This window comes from Rhinopithecus bieti, unplaced genomic scaffold, assembly GCF_001698545.2.
Source record: "Rhinopithecus bieti isolate Rb0 unplaced genomic scaffold, ASM169854v2 scaffold_11252, whole genome shotgun sequence".
NCBI lineage: Eukaryota > Metazoa > Chordata > Mammalia > Primates > Cercopithecidae > Rhinopithecus > Rhinopithecus bieti.
This window is the reverse complement of record NW_016806895.1, coordinates 1,564,321-1,580,068: the sequence shown is the minus strand read 5'-3', so window position 1 is coordinate 1,580,068 and position 15,748 is coordinate 1,564,321. Positions and strand designations below refer to the sequence as shown.

The 15,748-nt window shown below is 41.6% G+C and overlaps 1 protein-coding gene and 1 pseudogene across 5 annotated transcripts in view; one reads left to right on the top strand and one right to left on the bottom strand.

The window, feature by feature from the left end:
• RAD51B (RAD51 paralog B) overlaps window positions 1-15,748 on the bottom strand; it is a 777,158-nt gene that overhangs the window by 241,743 nt on the left and 519,667 nt on the right. The window lies entirely within an intron of this gene.
• LOC108533744 (60S ribosomal protein L7a pseudogene) lies at window positions 6,463-10,930 on the top strand (annotated as a pseudogene).

Here is a 15,748-nt window from a genome sequence, read left to right as displayed (position 1 = left end):
TTAGCCGGGCGTGGGGCACACACCTGTAATCCCAGCTTCTAGGGAGGCTGAGGCAGGAGAATTGCTTGAACCCAGGAAGGGGAGGTTGCAGCGAGCTGAGATGGTGTCACTGCACTCCAGCCTGGGTGACACAGTAAGACTCCATCCAAAATAAAATAAAATAAAATAAAAAAATAAAATAAAAAAGTAGGGAAAGGAGAATTCCTTTGCCCTGTAAGGAGAACAGAACATCCTAGTTTATTCCTTTTAGGCGAATCAGGTCTAAAAAGCCTAAGATCAAGATTTAAGACAATCAACCAATGTCCATTTGGCCTATATGTCAAATAAGGTCTGTCTCTTGTTTTTATATGGCCCATGAGCTCAGAATAGTTTTTACAGTTTTAAATAGCTGAAAAAAGACAAAAAAAAATTTTTTGTGACATGTAGAAATTATATAAATTTCAAACTTCAGTGTTCATAAACAAAGTGTTATTGAACACAGCCATGTTCATTTGTCCATGTATTGTCTATGGCGACTTCATACTACAGTGGCAGAGCTGTTTAGCTGCAACACAGATCATAGGACCTGCAAAACCTAAAACAAATAAAGGCCTAAAATATTCTGGCCCTTTACAGAAAAGGTTTGTTTATCCCAGATCTAAACTATGAGACAAAGTCAATATCACTCAGGCTGGAGTACAGTGACGCAATCTCGGCTCACTGCAAGCTCTGCTTCCCGGGTTCACGCCATTCTCCTGCCTCAGCCTCCCAAGTAGCTGGGACTACAGGCACCTGCCACCATGCCCGGCTAATTTTCTGTATTTTTAGTAGAGACGGGGTTTCACCATGTTAGCCAGGATGGTCTCGATCTCCTGACCTCCTGATCCACCCACCTTGACCTCCCAAAGTGCTGGGATTACAGGCGTGAGCCACCGTGCCCTGTGAGACAAAGTCAGTGTTAATCTTCAATTGCTGCTTGTGTTTTTAAACAAACATATGCATTATGCCTATGAGCTCCCAAGTGAGTTAAATATCCTTTGCATTTATACCAGAATCCGTTTAGCCAAAGTTAAATGCCTTTGTACAATTTTATTTCAAACCATCAAGTCTTGCATAAACCATTTTGACCTGAGAGCACAAGGAAATCAAAAGTAAGAACTCTTAATTTTTATTTAAAATTTCCTGAATTTGAAAATATTGTATGACTCCAGCCCAGAGGGCACCAACCTGCAATATCTGATTTCAACCATGAATATACCATAGATTCTTCACTTTTCAGTCATTACAAACTGTTCTTGCTACCATGGCAGGCCTAAGAAAATTGTTTGTGCTTTGCAAAGTATTTTAAATTTTTACATAATTTTTAAAAACAGTCTACATTTATCATCAAACCTTGTCACAGAAGACATATTAGTTTCACTGACATTAAAGCTTTGAACTGGTAAACTCTTTGAGGGAATGTCCTTTGCACTTCATTTTTCTCATGCCCTACCAGAGCATGGTCCATGCAATGGTCACTTGGTACCATTGGGTGCCAAGATAGGTACTTGCTGACCTTACCAGCACTTTTCATTTCTTGATTTCTCTCTTGCCCTGTTGATGCTCAGGGCCCACATGGAATATGCAGCAAATTCATTATTTCATCCCTGCCCTGGGGTAGTGTATATTTAAACTGCTCTAAAAAGATAGACTCTCTAACACTTTAAAGCCCTCTCTCAAACCACACAGACATATTCTGCCTTGGATTCCCAAGCAATCTTACTGTGTGTGGGTGTTTTAATAAAGATCAAAAGTGACCAGCAGCCCTCTGCACTCTAAGAGGAACAAAGACTGCTAGTATTAGTAGCTGAAACTGCTGATGCTGTTCATGGGCCTGCTTCTTTACTTATTATTATTATTATTATTTTGAGACAGGGTCTCACTCCGTCATCCAGGCTGGAGTGCAGTGACACAATCATGGCTTACTACAGCCTTGACCTCCCAGGCTCAAGCAATCCCCCCGCTTCAGCCAATTTGGGAGGCACACGCCACCATACCTGGCTAATATATATGGTTTTTCATAGAGACTGGGTCCTGTGACATCGCTCAAGTTAGTCTCAAACTCCTGGGCTTAAGTGATCCTTCTGCCTTGGCTTCCCAATATGTTGGGATTATAAGCATGAGCTATCATACCCAGCCGTCTACTTTTTTTTTTTTTTTTTTTTTTTTTGAGACGGAATCTCACTCTGTCGCCCAGGCTGGAGTGCAGTGGTGCAATCTCGGCTCACTGCAATGTCCGCCTCCTGGGTTCAAGCGATTCTCCTGCCTTAGCCTCCCAAGTAGCTGGGACTACAGGCGCATACCACCATGCCCGGCTAGCAGCCGCCTACTTCTTAAAGTCAAATCTTTGCAGTACAGGGGACCCCCAATCATTTTGTGGGTGCTAAATCTATTTCCCCAAACTGACAGGAAGTAAAGGAATGCAGCTAACAAAGACTCTGAAACTGTTACTCTTTCATGCATAGATAAATACGCATTTAGTCAATAAACATTTATGAAATACTGCTAACGTGTCAGGAATGATGCTAGATATTAGAGACAGCAGAAGGAGCATGACTTGGACTTTGTCCCTAAGATCTTTCAGTCTAGTGAAAGTAAACAGTGTTGCAAACAATTCATAAAAAAAAAATGTGTTGAGGATTACAGACATGGAAGGGAAGAAGAGGAAGAAGATGCTTCATTCTTCCTAAGGGTGAACTGCGGAAAAGTCTTCAGAAAGTTGGTGGCACTTCGATTGAGTTTTAAAAGCTGAGCCAGCCTTGGGGGGTAGAGGGAAGGCAAGAGGTGAAGGGATAAATTATAGGCAGAGGAACAGCAAAAGGGACCCAAAAATGTGAACTATCCTAGACCGTAAGAAGGACTCTGAGAAATTCACAATGGTTCTAGTGTATGTGTTTAGCGGGAGGAGGGGTGATGGAGAAATTAGGCCAAAAGAGAAACCATTCAGAGATATACGGCTGGAGAACTGAGCAGCTGCCAGACCTTGAGGTCCCTGTGTGTATGCTAAGGAGTCTGGAATAAATCCCAGAGACAGTGAAAAAGACACTGAGGGATTTCAAGTACAAGAGTAACACAATCACATTGTTCTGCTAGAAAGAACACTTTGGACATGGTACAGAAGAGGGACTGAACGGCTACAGAGTGGGACTGCTGGACTAGTCGAGGCAGCAGAAACCCAAGGTGTGAATTTAGACCCTGGATGTAGGGCTGAAGATGAAATCGAGGAAGAAATCTTGATGATTGACTGGTTGTTTGGGGGAAGGGGCAACAGAACAGAGAGGAAGTTGATTCCCAGGTTGTTGTTTGGTGGCTGGGTAACTAGTGGAGCTATTCACCATGCAAAGAAATAGAAGAGGAGGAATAGGATCTTTTTTGCTTAAAAACAACAGTAACAGAAAGAAATCAGTGCCTTCCTGATTATATTCCAGGCTAGAAAATCATATCTAATGAAGTTGTGCTTCAGGCCGTCTTAGAAAATTATTTCTCTGTCCTTGTGGTTTTGAATGTCATGGGTTAGATTTTCATGTCAAAGATGAAGCCACTTTAAATTTGTTTTGGAAAAAGATGGGATATAAATACGTAATATAAAAAACATCAAGATATTTATATTTTAATCTATTCTCTGCATGTATCCAAAAACAAATACAGGATCTTTCTGAAATTCTTCTGCGAGGTTTGAGGGGACTATTAAATTATATACCTTTTCCACAACTGAATTCTGAACCCATTTGTGTTAGTCTGTTCTTGCATCACTATAAAGAAATAACTGCCCAGGTGCAGTGGCTCATGCCTCACACACTTTTGGAGGCCAAGGTAGGTGAATCACTTGAGGTCAGGAGTTCGAGACCAGCCTGGCCAACATGGTGAAACCCCAACTCCACTAAAATACAAAAATTAGCTGGGCATGCTGGCACACTCCTGTAATCCCAGCTCCTTGGATGGCTGAAGCATGAGAGTCACTCTTGAACCCGGGAGGCAGAGGTTGCAGTGAACCGAGAGCATACCACTGCACTCCAACCTGGGCAACTCTGTCTCAAAAGAAAAAAAAAAAAAAGAAAAGAAAAAAGAAAAAAAGGAACACCAGAGGCTGAGTAATTTATAAAGAAAAGAGGCTTCATTGGCTCACAGTTCTGTAGGCTCTACAGAAATCATGGTGCTGGCATCTGCTCAGCTTCTGGTAAGGCCTCAGGAAGCTTATAGTCATGGTGGGAGGCGAAGGGAAGCTAGCATGTCACAAGTTGAGAGTGGGAACAAGAGTTGGGGGAGGTGCCACATTCTTTAAATAACCACATTTCATGTTGGAGAGCAAGAACTGACTCATCACCAAAGGGATGGTACTAAGTCATTCATGAAGGATCTGCCCCCATCATCAGAACACCTCCCACCAGGCCCCCTCCAACACTGGGGATTTTAACATCAGATATGGAGGGGACAAACATCTAAACTATATCATTATGCCTCTAGCTCCCCAAATCTCATGTCCTTTACACATTGCAAAATACAATCATCCTTTCTCAATAGTTCTCCAAAGTCTTAATTTGTTCCAATACCAACTCAATCAAAATTCCCAAGTCTAAAGTCCAAAGTTTCATCTTGAGATGAATTCCTTTCACCTATGAGCCTGTAATATCAAAAACAAGTTATTTACTTCTGAGATACAATGGTAATATGGGCATTGGGTAAATATTCCCATTCCAAAGGGAAAAACTGGCCAAAAGAAAGGGGCTACAGTTCCCATGCAGGTCTGAAACCCAGCAGGGCAGTCATTAAATCTTTTTTTTTTTTTTTTTTTTTTTTTAGACAGAGTCTTGCACTGTTGCCCAGGCTGGAGTGCAGTGGTGCGATCTCGGCTCACTGCAAGCTCCGCCTCCTGGGTTCATGCCATTCTCCTGCCTCAGCCTCCCAAGTAGCTGGGATTACAGGTGCCTGCCACCACGCCCAGCTAATTTTTTGTACTTTATAGTAGAGACAGGGTTTCACTGTGTTAGCCACGATGCTCTTGATCTCCTGACCTCGTGATCCAGCCACCTCAGCTTCCCAAAGTGCTGGGATTACAGGCATGAGCCTGTAATTAAATCTTAAAGTTCCAAAATAATCTTCTTTGACTCTATGTCCCACATCCAGGTCACACTGGTGCATGTCCCTGTGGCTTTGCAGGATGCAGCCCCCATGACTGCTCTCATGGGTTGGAGTTGAGTGGCTGCAGCTTTTCCAAGCTCAGGATATGAGCTGCCCATGGCTCTACCATTCTGGGATGTGGAGGGTGGTGGCCCTTTTCCCATCACTCCACAAGGCAGTGCCCTGGTGAGGACTCTATGTGGGGGGCTCCAACTGCACATTTCCTGTACACACTGCTCTAGTAGAGGTTCTCTGTAAGGGTTCCACCTCTGCAGCCTGGGCACCCAGGATTTCCAATACATCCTCTGAAATCTGGGGGGAAACTGCGAAGTTTCCTTCACTTTTGCACTCTATGCACCTGCAGGCTTAATACCACATGGAAGCCACTAAAGCTTACAGCTTGTGCCCTCCAGAGTCAGCAGCCCAAGCTGTACCTGGGGCCCTTTGAGCTGGAGTTGGAGCTGGAGCTGCAGCTGGAGCCGGAGCTGAAGCAGCCCAGATGCAGAGAGCAGTGTCTCAAGTCTGAGCAGGGCAACAGCCCGTGCCTAGTCCCTGAAACCATTAGTTCCTTATAGTGCTCTGGGTCTGATAGCAGAGTCTGTCTCCAAGATCTGTGATATGCCTTTTCCCCATTGTCTTGGAAATTAGCACTTGGCTCCCTTTTAGTCATGCTAATCTTTCTAAGCAAGTGGTTGTTCCACAGCCTGCTTGCATTCCTCTCCTAAAAATGCTTTTTCTTTCTCTGCCATATAGCCAGGCTGCAAATTATCCAAAATTTCATACTCTGCTTCCCTTTTAAATGTAAGTTCCAACTTTAAATCATTTCTTTGCTCATATATCTGACTGTAGGCTGTCAAAAGAGATGGGGGAAAATGACACAACATTATTCTGGGCAATGATTTTTTAGACGTGACCCTAAAAGTTCATGCAACAAAAGCAAAAATAGAAAAAATGTGGAATGTATCAAAATAAAAAGCCCCTGTACTGCAAGGAAAACAACTGCATGAAATGACAACCTTTGGATTGGGAATATTTTCAAGGCATACATCTGATTAGGGTTTAATACCCAAAATATATAAGGAGCTCAAATCATGTGGTGAGTATAGTGAATAATTTTGTACTGTACATTTGAAAATTGTTAAGAGAGTAAATTTCAAATGTGTTTACCACAAAATTCGTAAGTGTTTGAGGTGATGGATATCTTAGTTTGATTTAATCATTCCACATTGTATTCATTAATTATAACATTACATTGTGCCCATAAATACATGCAACTGTATTTGTCAATTTTAAATTAAAAAATAAGTAAATAAAAAGGCAGCAGAAATGGAGACCAAGGGTTACATATACTTTAAAGATAAGGAGCAGGTAACTCCAGGATTTGTTACCTGAGTGGATTTGGGGCCAACATCCAGAGAACAACAAAGACAGAAAACTCTGAGGACTCATTGGTATTCACCTAAAACTGAAAATTTCAAAAAAGTCTACAAATATAATTAGGTCAAACGTGGACATGTATGAATTTATAAGATGTGGAGGCCACCAATACCAACAGTTACCAAATGATCTGCTCCCCTAAGTGCTAAGTGTCCTTCCACATGGTGACAAGGATAAACCTTTCTGTGCCTTTCTTTTTTTTTTTTTTTTTTTTTTTTTTGTTGAGACCGGAGTCTGGCTCTGTCACCAGGCTGCAGTGCGGTGGCCGGTATCTCAGCTTCACTGCAAGCTCCGCCTCCCAGGTTCACGCCATTCTCCTGGCCTCCGCCTCCCAAGTAGCTGGGACTACAGGCGGCCCGCCTCGTCGCCCGGGCTAGTTTTTTGTATTCTTTTAGTAGAGACGGGGTTTCACCGTATTAGCCAGGATGGTCTCGATCTCCTGACCTTGGTGATTTCGCCCGTACTCGGGCCCCAAGTGCTGGGATTACAGGCTTGAGCCACCGCGCACCGGCTCTTCTGCTGCCTTTCTACTTGCTTTCACTTGATGGGCTTCACTCTATGGTAAGGAAATTTTTGCTCATCAACTCCAAGCTAAACTCTTTTATTAGAAAGAAAGAGAGAGGGAGGGGGGGAAGTGAGGGGGAGAGGGGGAGAAGAGGAGAGAGAGAGAGAGAGAAGAGAGAGAGAGATAGAGAGAGAGAGAGAGAGAGAGAGGAGGCATGAGGTACATAGCAACAGTGACAACAGTGAGCTGCCCCAAAACTGGGTTAGGCAGTGCCCCCGTCCCGTGCCTCTATGGCTGGTGGAGGACAATATCTGAATGTGAGAAGTGCTTCCTTATCTCAGACTCAACAGTTAGATAAGCCATTCCACTTTCTCTAAGGAGGAGCAATGAAGAAGCAGAAAGGCCAAGAGTGGCTGAGGGAAAACCCTTCCTCCTAGAGAACAAAGACTTTCCCCCTAAAGCCCTTGACTAGTAGATTTTTTTTTCTTTCCTAATATAAGCAGTAGATAGGATAGAATTTAATTCCACTCAGTAAGTATCAAGTGGCTTCTGTGTTCCAGGGACTGGACTAGGCACTGGAAATAAAGAGATAAAAGTCAAAGTTCTATCTTCAAGTGTTCACATCCTATTTCTGTCAGATAGGCCTCTAGAAGGAAGATAAACACATTGTAGAGTCAAGGGGTAAGCAAATTATATGGGGAGCAAACAGGTACTAATTATTTGTAACCTAGGGAATTAGAGTGAATATGAAAAAAGCATCTAGATTTTTTTTTCTTACACTATACACAGTATTTCGAGCCATCATTTCCTTTTCCTTGGTGAAAGATTTTTGTTTGCCACAGGATGTGAAAGTGCACTATATGCAGCTGTGTGATACATGGGGGGACATATATTCTTTCCACCCCTTTTTAATAACTGAAACCTTTCTTTCCTTTGGAGAACTGCTCCAGCCCTACCTCTGGGGCTCTGTCTTCCTGTCACTGGGGTAGACAAATGATCTAATGGGCCAATAGGACTCCTTTTGAGGGTACTGACAAAGTTGAAAAGAAAAAGGACCTTATACCTTATGAGATCCTAAGTGAAAAGGACCAAAAACTGCTGCTTTGCTGCCTCCCATATGGCAAAACCTGCTGCGAATGAAACCAACAGGAGGAAAGCAGAGCAGAGAGATGGAATTACAGCAGTGGTGACATTGTTGGAAACCCATTAGATCTACTCCTTAGCCTTCGCAATTACATTAGCCAATAAATTCCACTGGATCTGTCACCTGTATTTATCATAAACTTAGAAATCACTTTATTAATAAAACATTACTTATAAATTGCTTCTACCATGCCTCTGACCTAAGAAAATAAGGCTCAGACTTCCACAAAACTTTATGAAAACACTGACCAGTTTAATGCTGTAATAGATGCTCTAGGAATTGCCAGTGATTCCATGAATGACACAGTGTCATTTAATGATGAAGCTACTCTGATACAGTATCAGATCAACTATCATTTTAGTGTTAATTTTTCCTATAATATACTTGCATATAATTCAACCCTTCATATTTCTATGATGTATTTTATTCATCATGCATGTTTTGAATTATACCTTACTGAAATACAGTTATCTTGATTCTTGTCCTTTAAAGAGATTACATTCATTTTCAGTTCTAATGTAGTCATTAACATTGTGCTTTGCCTTAACATTCTCTCTGCCCAGCTCATCTCAGTGGCATCTTCAAGGTAAAATCACCTTTAATATGTGAAAATTCTTGCTTCTCACCTTCCCTGAAGGGGAAAGTATCAGGAAAATTATAATTTTAAATTGTAATGAACTCTATTTCCCTGCTTCTTAACCTAAAAGGATGAAATGGGACAAGTGAAAACATGTAGAGATCTCTGAGTGCCTAAGGCAGACTGTTCCCCATTGCTTTCATATTTTACTTCCCTAACCAGATTTCAATCTCTTAGAGAGCCAAGCATTATGGATGTCTTGGGATATCCCAAATATGCAAGATGGTATAGGAGCCTAGGGAAAACCTCCTCTTCACCCTCTGAGTATTTACTGAAAATCAACCGACAAAAGGCAGGTTAATAGGAGAAAAGGCATACAAAAATAATAATATGCATGCATGTGCACAGTAGTCATAAAAAATGAGAAAAACTCAAAGAAAGGGTCAGATAGTTGAAGTTTTCATCTTGAGGTTACAGAAGGAATAGGGGTTTGGAGTCTGGCAAGACCAGTTATGGGTAGAAGAGAAGAAAAGCATGGCTAGCAAAGGCAGTCTTGTAATGCAGATGAAACCTCACAGGTAGTAGCCCTCCAAAGGAGTATGTTTCTGTTAGATCCCCAGAGGTGTCAAACTCTCAGTCTCTCTCCCAGGAGCCCATTTGTCCTAGATCCAGACAAGTCACAGCACAGAAAGGCTGGCTGTTTATTTCAGCAATGTAGATTTTCTCTACAGATGTAAATCTCCTCCACAAAAGGCAGATTTACAGGGCTATGCCTGTCTGCAGGCTCTCTGAATAGCCATCTCAAATATGTCAAAGAAGTATATTTGAGGGCAAAATATTTTGGTTTCCTTTAATGGTAAAAAAGGAAGGAGGAAAAATTTATTTACTTTCCTTGGTAACTCATTGTATTGGTCCAAAGACACCTTAAAGTTATTTCTGATGAATATTTCTAAGTAAACACTAGTAGTAAAATACTATTGAATACTAACCATGTGCCAGGCACTATGTTACATTCCTCCTAAAAACATTTCTTCTTTTTTTAACCCTTGTGTAGACAAAGAAAAAGTAGCAGCCTTCTCTCTAAAAGATCATTATATGGTCACATCTCAGCATTGCCTATGATTAAACTACCTCAGTTTCTTTAAACATTCTTTATTGTGATGATTACAATTATATACATTGTAGAAAATGACTATGCTATATTAGATTGCTATCTTATTGTACTACTTTTCAACTTTTACTACTTAGGAGAGGCAGATTTCCCAAGCCTCTAATTTTCTCAACATTTAGACTGATTCATATTTATAAGAGGAAGAACTAAGCATAGAGAGAGAACAGTACATTCAATGTTCATCTTAGTGGCATCTGTAAGGTTAAATCACCCCTGATATATGAGACCAAGAAAGTGGTGAATCCCCTGTTTGAGAAAAGGCCTAAGAATTTTGGCACTGGACAGGACATCCAGCCCCAAAGAGCCCTTGCCCGCTTTGTGAAATGGTCCCACTCTATCAGGTTGCAGCGGCAGAGAGCCATCCTCTATAAGCAGCTGAAAGTGCCTCCTGCCATTAACCAGTTCACCCAGGCCCTGGACCACCAAACAGCTACTCAGCTGCTTAAGCTGGCCCACAAGTACAGGCCAGAGACAAAGCAAGAGAAGAAGCAGAGACTGTTGGCCCGGGCCAAGAAGAAAGCTGCTGGCAAAGGGGACGTCCCCACTAAGAGACCACTTGTCCTTCGAGCAGGAGTTAACACCATCACCACCTTGGTGGAGAACAAGAAAGCTCAGCTGGTGGTGACTGCACATGACGTGGATCCCATGGAGCTCCTTGTCTTCTGCCTAGCTGCCCAGTGTTGTAAAATGGGGGTCCCTTACTGCATGATCAAGGGGAAGGCAAGACTGGGACATCTAGTCTGCAGGAAGACCTGTACCACTGTTGCCTTCACACAGGTTAACTCAGAAGACAAAGGAGCTTCAGCTAAGCTGGTGGAAGCTATCAGGACCAATTACAACGACAGATACGATGAGATCCGCTGTCACTGGGGAGGCAATGTCCTGGGTCTCAAGTCTGTGGCTCACATTACCAAGCTCAAAAAGGCAATGGTTAAAGAACTTGCCACTGAACTGGGTTAAATGTACACTCTTGAGTTTTCTGTACAAAAAAGAATTAAAATAATATAAAATTTTCTTCAAGAAAGAAAAAAGAAAAATATGGCAAGCATGAAGATACACTTTGAGATAGCTACATAGCCTCTGATTTTTGTNAGCCCTGTTTAAGTCATGTTATCTGGTTGGGTTAAGGGCAGACATATCACCTGTGCCAGACTGATCAGATCCTCTGTCAGGAATTTAGACTCATTGATGCTAGTCTACCTGGTCTGGCAAGTCAAACTAAGGACGTACAAACGTGGGTACTGAGGATGCATGTTTGGCCATGTGCTCACCAAGCCGCGAAAGTGGCTAGCTGAGAAAGAGAAAAGAAAGAAAGCAGATGTACAGAGAGAAGCAGAGATCTGAATCCACAAGCCCCTGAAGGGAACCAGGCAGACAGAGAGCTACACCTGGGCAATAGGGACTAGTTGCCTGGGTCCTTGTAAATGCTCCTGTTCCAGGCTCTGGTCTCTTATGAAGTCCAGCTGTATTTCATGCTGTGGGTTCTGTGAGAGTCTCCTGATTCCTTATGGTAAATTGTTTTGCTGCTGTTAAGATAGTTTGAGTGAGTTTCAGTTATTTACAAATAAAAGATTTTTGGACCTGGCACGGTGGCTCATGCCTATAATCCCAGCACTTTGGGAAGGTGAGGCAGGAGGATTGCTTGAACCCAGGAGTTCAAGACCAGCCTGGGCAATACAATGAGACCCCATCTCTTAAAAAACAAAAACAAAACACAAAAACTAAAAAATTAGCCGAGTGTGGTGGCACATGCCTGTAGTCCCAGCTACTAAGGAGGTTGAGGTGGTAGGATTGCCTGAGCCAAGGAGGTCAAGGCTGCAGTGAGCTGTGTGTCACTGCACTCCAGCCTGGGGGACAGAGTGAGATCCTGTCAAACAAAACAAAACAAATAAAAATTTCTAACCTAGGCAATAAGCAAGTGGTTAATTGAGGTTGAGCATCAGAATGCCCTGAAGAGGTTTTAAAAACACAAATATCCCTGCTCTGTCCCCAGGGATTCTGAGTCAGCAGGTCTGGGATATAGCCTAGGCAAGGGAAATTTTTAAAAACCTCCACCTGAGAACTATGGCCCATGGAATGGAAATAGGTAGACAGCAGAAAGCTAGACAGCAAAGGAAAAAGGACATTTCAGATCAAAACAACCATGCCAACAGGGAAGAAAGAACCACAGGATGCAAGAGTACAGCCACTTCCACAAAGCTGCATGCTACAATGGCTAATGTTAGCATCTACTTTCACACTGAAAAACTGTGGTCAATTTTAGATATCTGTCTTGAAAAGAGATTTAAGTTCTGAGGGGGTACTTCAGGTTTAATTCATGTATCAATAAACTATCCACTGCAGCTTTAAATCTGAATCATTTTGGTACCTGAAAGCATCAAATCTTTTAAAAAAATTATTTAGCTGGACAATTATAGGTTGTGATGGGCTAGGATAGGCACCAATGAAAATAAGATGTGTGTGTGCGAAAGAGGCAATTATGTGGGAATTTGGTACACAGAAATTCTCCCCTGCACAGGAAGAAATTGAGTCCAAAAGTTGATTGTATTCATCTGACAGCAAGATTAACACTCAAATTATGGAATAAATTAGTAAGTAAACTACAAATGAAATCACCCTCTTGCTAGTTTGACAAAGGGATTCATCTCAGTTAGAACATAGAACTTTTCTGAGGTCGATGAGAAAAATTACTGTAATGTTTGGTAAAATATTTTAAACAATCATAAAAGGAAATGTAGAGTATTCTACCCTATATAAATGCATCTTTTAAGAACCACATTATTTGGTTAAAAGCACTGGGGACAAACAAAGAAATGGTTACCTCTCTTTCAAACCCTGGGAACGAATTCTCCACCATTGAATGGTTGGTGTCTAAAAGTCACATCAGAATTATAGCATTAGTTTCAAGAAACTGATACAGGCCGGGCGCGGTGGCTCAAGCCTGTATCCCAGCATTGGGAGGCTCGAGGCGGTGCGATCACATAGGTCAGGAGGTCGAGACCCATCCTGGCTAACCACAGTGAAACCCGGTTCTCCACTTAAAAAAATACAAAAATTAGCAGGGCGAGAGTGGCGTGCGCCTGTAGTCCCCAGCTACTCCGGGAGGCTGAGGAGAGAATGGCGTGGACCGGGAGGACGGAGCTTGCAGTGAGCTGAGACTCCGGCCACGCTCCAGCCTGGCGATCAGAGCGAGACTCCGTCTCAAAAAAAAAAAAAAAAAGAAAAAAGAAACTGATACAGAGAAAGAAAATCTGATTTGGGTCTTAGAACCCTCCACTGTTTAATAGATGCATTGCTGGCAAGTAGAATTCTGTCATCATTTTATATTAAGGTTCAAAGCACTTTTGTCAAAATTTAGGAATTTCGAGTGTAATTTGTTAAAAAACTTGAAGAATTTGCTTGCAATTGATTGGAGTGCATCAACATAGCAATCTATGTACTGGACAGTAAGACCCCCAGGGACTCAGTCCTCTACTTCTTTCGTCAACTAGATTGCTTCACATCGTCCCATGGGTAGCCCCCATGTATACCAAAAGGGATGAATAAGTGTTGAGTGAAATATAATGAAAAGGAAATATAATCATTACCACACATTTATGACATCATTGTAGGCAAGTAAATGATTTTACCTTTTTGAAATTCTGCTTTCTTTATTGTAAAACCAAGACTCATCCAAGTTAAATACAAAGGAAGATATGACAGTTTTGAGAGATAAGTGGTTTAAAGCAAAAGATGGCAGAACCATAATTAAACATTCAGTTTCCTCAATAGTTTGTTCTCCAAATGATAGAATAACAGCTAACATTTGTTGAACACATTATGTATCAGACATCATTCTCACATATTATTAACTCTTTTAACTCTCAGAATAACCTCTGAAATAGGTACTATTATTATTCTTACTTTTACAACTAAAGAAACTGTGGCACAGAAAGATTAAGTAACTTATCCAAGATAAAGCAGCTGGAAGTGGCAAAGCCAAGATATATACCAATGCAAGTGTGGCTTCCGACAAGCCTTCTCTCGGCCTTTATGCTATACCGCTTCTTAAATGTAGTGACCACACAGACTTTCAATCTTTCCTTCCAGTCTCTTAAAGTATTGCTAACCTAATGGCTGTTTCCAAAATACCAAACCTATGGTGGGTGCCTGATTGGCCATGGGGAAGGCTCTGTAGAACTTTCTGCTCTTGTTACTAGAAAATCAGTAGTTACAGATTCTAGCTCCAATGAAAATTAGCCAGGTGCATCTGAACAAGCCTCTCAAGGCCACAATTTCTTCATTTAAATAAAGAAATTCTATTAGATGATCCCTGAAGCTATTTTCCAACTCTGTGAAATGCTATGAAAAAAAGTAAAAGATTCCAAGTCTCTTCTACCATTCCTCACATTGTCAGACCTTATCAGCACTGCCTTCACCAAGCTTAAAACCAGATCCAGGAAGGTGAACTGGTTGCAGTGAAACCTGTTAGTATCATAGAGAAAGCCTGTTTAGGGACTGCAAAGATGCAAATCAGAAACTTACTAAGAGACTAAAGTATGCTGATTGTACTGATCAACTGAAAGAGTGGTTATCTTCTTTTTTAATGTTGAGAAAAATGTAAATGCAGAAAAGTACAGAGAAAAATATAACATATTTTCTGTTTATTTTTTCTTTTCTTTTCTTTCTTTTTTCTTTTTTGACACAGGGTCTCACTCTGTCGCCCAGGCTGGAGTGCAGTGGCACGATCTCGGCTCACTACAACCTCTGCCTCCCAGGTTCAACCGATTCTCCTGCCTCAGCCTCCCGAGTAGCTGGAATTACAGGCACCTGTCACCACGCCCAGCTAGGTTTTGTATTTTTAGTAGAGATGGGGTTTCACTATGTTGGCCAGGCTGGTCTCTAACTCCTTATCTCAAGTGATCTGCCTGCCTCGGCCCCACAAAATGCTGAGATTACAGGTGTGAGCCACTGTGCCCGGCCAACATATTTTCTATATTTTCTTCAGTTCTTGTTTGATATATATATAAAATATATACGTGTGTATGTATATATATATCATTTGATATATCAAGTAAACTATGCCAATCACATTTCTTCCTCCAGTGACAACCACTCTCAAGAATTTGGAGAGATTATCTGTGCCACCATGTTATGGAAGCACTATTCACAATGGCCAAGATATGGGATCAACTTAAAGGTTCATCAACAGATGAATGGATAAAGAAATTGTGGCCTATATGCACAATGGAATACAGCTGATGCTTGAACAACACAGGTTTGAACTGCAGGGTCCACTTACATGTGGATTTTTTCAATAAAGTTACTCCGACCTGTCTCTCCTACCTCCCACTCCACCTCCTCCACCTCTTCCACCTCTGCCACCTCTGAGACAGCAAGACCAACCCCTCCTGTTCTTTAGCCTACTCAATGTGTAGATGATGTGGGTGAAGACTTTTACAAAGATCCAGTGACATTTAATGAACGGTAAATATGTTTTCTCTTCCTTATGATGTTCTTAATATTTTCTTTTCTGTAGCTTACTTATTGTAAGAATACAGTATATAACATATATAATATACAAAGTATGTGTTGACTGTTTATGTTATCAGTAAGGCTTCCAGTCAACAGTAGGCAAATAAAGTTTTGGAGAAGCCAAAGGTATTTGTGGATTTCTGACTGCATGAGGGCTAGCACCCCTGATCCCTGCATTTTTGTAGGGTCAACTCTACTATTCAGCCATAAAAAAGAATGAAATTCCACCATTTGTGACAATATGGATGAACCTGAAAGACATTA